The following is a 5,683-nucleotide window of genomic DNA, read 5'->3' as shown; positions in this document are numbered from 1 at the left end:
CATACAAACGACATATTGGGCAAAAATTTTATGATGATTTATCGACTGATATCTCTTTATTGAAGGAATTTTTCGAGTATTGCCTTGATGTCCATTTTGTTCGCGTCCCACTGATCTTTATCTACGCGCACAAAAAGTAAATCCACGACCGAAATATGCACGTTTTTCACGCCTCGTTCAATCAGAGACCCCGCTGACCGCACAGAAATTCGAGTTTTTTCTTTCTTTTTATGACGTCTATAAACTTTATGTTGACCGGGAGACCGGATGGCTTCATGAAGTAGCCGGATAGGGCGGTGCCCTATCGTGATGTAGCCATGCTAGACTTATATTTCAAAATTAACCCGCAATATTTTTAGGAGCTTGTACAAAGTTTGTTCCCGTAGGGAATATAATTATAGCAACGGATAACAAAACGTGATTGTGTTCTATTACCTTGAAATACTTGCAATAAATGGAATTACTGGTACAGAGTTACATATTTATAGATACTAGTACCTTATTTCAAAAGTGACGCAATACATAAATAATAAAATGTAATTTTCGAATTATTATAATATTATGGATTATAAGCAAATATTACCAAAACATCCAAATGAACTAACTTAACTTCATAGAATAAAATAAAATTGTAACAAAAAAAGATGACTTTTTAATGATTATAAAACAAAAATAACATTTTATAACTAAGAATATATTCTTTTTGTCGATATTATAAAATCGATATTGCAAAATTATTGATTAATCAAATATATATGCAAAGTTAATAATTTTTTGTCAAGTTAAAAAATAGTTTTTCTTCTTTTTTGGGATATTTAATTTTTTGAGTTGTGTCACTTTTAAAGCAATATCTCCGTGTGAACATATATATATATATACTTGTTTATATTTGTAAAAATGCTTATGTTTTACAGAAGATAAAATAAGGTTACCATTATCTAAACACTTGCAGTTATCCAAAAGTATAACATTGTCTTCTAGCTTAAGAATGTTATTATGCATACTTGTTCAAAGAACCGCAGAATGCAACCTAATTTTCTAAATTGTTTGCATCTTTATATAGATCATAAGCATTCTTTGTTAAGACGCTTACACTGGTTAACATCGTATAATATACACACACATTTTATATTTTATGTAGAAATATACAGGAGTCACTATGTCATTTACTTTTAAATATCATGCGAATGCTTGAGAACCTACATTAATGATTTGTGTTACATAATGTGAACATAAAGTGCATCGTATTATATACGCATTCAGAAACTATTTGCGATTACCGGAAAGTTTACATTGCCGATATGTTGCCGATTAGCGTATTAGTCCTTTGAACCGTAAATTCATTAACCTTCCGCATCCAAAGTTCATTAACCCCCATAATTACAGAATTAGAAAATTCTCTTTATACATTTACAAGTATTTATTCTATATTTATCTTGTATATTTACAGAATATATATATATATATATATATATATATAACTGTTTAATGTTATTGTATGTAATAAAGTATTAATTACAATTATGGATGAAAAACAAATTATATCTTACTATCTTACTATTTTTATAACGATTAGCGACTAATATTTTATCGGATAAATGTAATAAATGTAACAATGATAAAATAACAAGAACAAAATATTCTAAAAAAAGGTATCTTAGGACTTTTATTATATCTTTCATTTATGCCTACATTTCTATCCATGTAGATTATACTTTTACTGTTTATTTTTTTCTCATTTTTAGAACCAAAAAAGATAAAGAGTAAATTGAATCGAGATTAAAGTTAATCTACATTGCTGGAAACGAACATTAGTAAAGGATTTTTTAAAAATCCAAATTGAGGTATGAATTTAAATTATATATAATACTATTATATATTAATTATATGTGATTAAAGAAATTAAAGGAAGTTATATTAAATTAAAGTTTTTAGAAACGTATTTTAAGCAAAACGAGCAAATTTCTCGTAACATTATTAAATTGTTATCTTAGACTTCGTAATAAATCTTAGGCATTATTATGTCACATGCTATCATTATTACTCTGTCATTTAAATATCAATGCAGGACATAATTCTTTGCGGAAATGCTTGTGGTATTGCAGGTGTAATACTACGATGTACTATCTAATTAGGCGATCAAGAGAATCGACAGGGGCACGATCGAAATACAAAACCCAGCCGTGGCAACCTCTATCCTATACTCAATTTCCACAGAACGACACAGGACAATCTTGAAACGAGAGCGCTTCCTGACCTCCGGCAATTTATATCGCCCAAGCTTGTTATACACTTATTGTGAAAGTGATTGGATGGCCAAACCGACGCCGTATCGTAGATACTATCGCGTACCATAACATGCATTCACATACCAAAATCTGCATTAAATGTCGCTGTTTAGCACTAAGATTCAGATCTACCTATAACAATCTGAATTTAAGAGCCAAAGTTAGATCTCTTATCTAATCTAAAGATATCATTCCACGAATTAAAACGCATTTTCTTTAATGAGAAAGCGTATCCTCAAAAGTATATCATTAATCTCAAATTTATTATGGAAATTATATGGAAATTTATAATGGAATTTATTATGTTTTAAATAATAAAACATCTGCCTCTAATTTCTATCAATCTTTCTAATCCTTTTACTTATAATTATTTTTTCAACGTTAATATTCGAATCAATTTATTTTACAAGATCGTTTAAAAATTAAAACATATTGCTTAATAATTTTACCAGAAGCTTTTTATTCGTTTCACTTTTAAATTGCAATGAAACAAAATGAAGATATCGGAAATGGAGCACATTCGAATCAAGCATTTGAATACGCATTGAGAAAATGCAAGAAAAAATATTCTTCACCTTGGACCCGTTGGCTAATGAAAATGTGATTTTCAAGAGATTTCTCTTAGTGTGCCAAATATCGGAGATCACTTAAACCGAAAGTAATTTGACCGCGGAGATTTCTACGTCTCGATTTCCATAAAGCGGCAGTGCCGGTCCTTACTGGTATTGACAATCATTGCGTCTGATAATAAAATAGCGCTCTCTTTACCTCTCCTTTGACCTGTCTGTGCCGTCTGGCTTCATAAGCGATCTGAGTACCTGCGCTATCTCGATTCTGTCTGACCGTCGCGTTGAAAACGTGGCTCTTCCCCTTTACGGTAATTATAACGTTCAACTGGCGTAACCGTGGAGTACGTCACTGACAGGCCAGACGACGCGGTGATTACCTCGCCGTTTATTCGGCCGGAAGCGCTCCCACGGCTTAATTCGAGCTGCTTTGTCGCTGACGTTGCTATTATCCGCTTATTCAGCGACTGCTCAAACTTACGTGTGCAGTGCATCAAGATACATTGGTCGCCAAAAAGTTTGATCGCTGTACGCGTTTTGCAATTGAAATAAACATCTATCAATAAATGCATATTTTTTGCGCAAGTGTATTGGAAAAACGTAAAGCTACAAGTTAAAAATTATCTAATATTTATTAAGTAAATATTCTTTACACATATACTAATATCCTTAAACCAATATACTAATATTTTCACTTTTATCGTAAATAAAACAATTCTTTATGATCACAATTATTTGTCTAGCAAATCTCTCAAAATGAGATATTGTATAAAGTGCAGTGTACATGAAACAGACATGCTATACGTTATAAGCAATCATCGGATGTGTCACGAACAGAAGAGATGATGCAATCATTATCTCTTCATCAGAAACAAAAATGATATTTGGATTAAATCAGTAATTCTAATTGTCGATATCATTATATTTATCATTTTTTGTATATGCGCAATATATGAACAAATAGAAAGTTAATCAATATATACAGGAGACCGGGGCTAATTGTCACAGTTTAAATAATAATTTTTAGAAAAAAATGAATGTAAGATTTTGAAACATGATATGTGTTATGATATACCTTTAAGTATTATACATATATAAGAAAACTATTATTTTTAAATACATCATTATATATAAATTATTTAATTTTAAATAAAATTACAAAAATATAACAGTCCCGGAGTTAACACGTCGCGGAGTTGCTAATAGTTATTTTGGATAAATTATACAAAAAATACAATTTTTATCTTAATGTCAGTTCTATAATTCAGAAAATAATTATAGCATTAATATATACATGGAATAATTATTTTATAATTGTAAAATATATATAACTTGTGCTTTTGTATCGTAGTTTCTATGAAAAATGAAAAAAACATAAATATCTGCATAAAATATTATGTTTTGTAAACATATAATCTATAAAACGTGTTGATTCAAAATCAGACTAAAATTGATTGTCACCTAACTCCGACTCATTTTGGTCAATCTATCCTATGTGACCATTTTTAATAAGAAAGATCGTATTCATAAATTTTGTTACAATAACAGTTAATTAAATATAGCAAATATTATCTAATACATGACATTTTCTATGATTACAGAGAAATCGCGATTGGTAATTCCAAAAATAAAAAAACAAAAAAGAAAATAAGAAAAATTTTTTTATCAACTATATTTTCTTAGAAGTCGTTATAAGTAATATACACGATGCTTTTAGCGCAAACCATTTTACACAATATTATCAGCAATTTATAACAAAAAGAAGAGAGTGGCCTGTCATATACTGATTGAATTATAAGCTTTTTGACAATTAACTCCACATGAGACAATCGACTTTAATCTTCTCTAATTATAAAATATTTTAAAAATATTTTAAGATTAAAGAAGTAACATTAATTCTTACCGGCGGTTATTCTTTCTTAAAAATCTTATTTCACATCCCTAGATGCATTACTTTTTTCTATATGCATCACACATAATATCTCTCTAGAATAAATAACGTTTCGTTGACGTGCCCGAAAAATTTAAAGCTCTCGTGGTACATCCGGCCGCATGCCGGAAAAACTCCGTGGGATTCGAAGAAACTCGGGAATAAACGCGGGACTACGCAGCGTCGGGCGAAATATAACAATCCGCGGCGATACGTATTTAAAATCAATATTTCATCGAGGACGGAAGCAATTCTGCGGCGCAAGGATATACGAGAGAGCGTACAAATAAAATATTATAGCGAACTCCGTCACCCTCAAGTCAATCGATCGACCATTTCCGCAAGGTAAATTTCTATCGCGAACGAAACGGCGGTGCAATGTTTAAATCCTTTTGCACTAACGTGAACGACGAAACTGCTGTCTCAAGGAAGGAAGGGGGGAGAAATAAAAAAAGGTAAATAGGGAGAAATATTCTTGCAAGGTAAGAGATTTTATGGGATAAAGGCAGGCTAACACGCGGATGGAGACGTTCGTTCATATAGTAAGCGATACGGAAAGCTTTGGTGCGCTCTCAGAAGGAAACGATTTTCTTCCTTTCACCGCGAGGAAAATCAGTTAGGCACTCTAGCACGTTCGTGGGATAATATGGTCGCCACTAATATATAATGTTAGCTCGATATATATTGCTATTTTTTTGATCGCCAACCAAAGGAAATGGCGTATCGCTTATGCAGTACTTTAACTTTGAAAAGCTTCCATTCACTGTGAATCCCACAGTAAATGGAAAAGAAGCCTCCTTTTTGCTCCTTTCATTATATTCTTTCTATATCTTTGATAGTTTAAAATTATCTACGAATCTACAAAACGCTGTCTTCCATTTATAATTATATAAGAAAAA

At 31.1% G+C, this 5,683-nt stretch overlaps 1 protein-coding gene across 2 annotated transcripts in view; it reads left to right on the top strand.

Moving 5' to 3' along the window:
* Nucleotides 1–5,683, top strand: part of LOC108748265 — a 112,931-nt gene that overhangs the window by 46,097 nt on the left and 61,151 nt on the right. The gene's annotated exons all lie outside the window — the stretch shown is intronic.

This window comes from Trachymyrmex septentrionalis, unplaced genomic scaffold (assembly GCF_001594115.1).
Source record: "Trachymyrmex septentrionalis isolate Tsep2-gDNA-1 unplaced genomic scaffold, Tsep1.0 scaffold22, whole genome shotgun sequence".
In the NCBI taxonomy this organism is placed as follows: Eukaryota; Metazoa; Arthropoda; class Insecta; order Hymenoptera; family Formicidae; genus Trachymyrmex; species Trachymyrmex septentrionalis.
The sequence above is the reverse complement of the archived record's forward strand: the minus strand, read 5'-3'. Positions and strand labels throughout refer to the sequence as shown.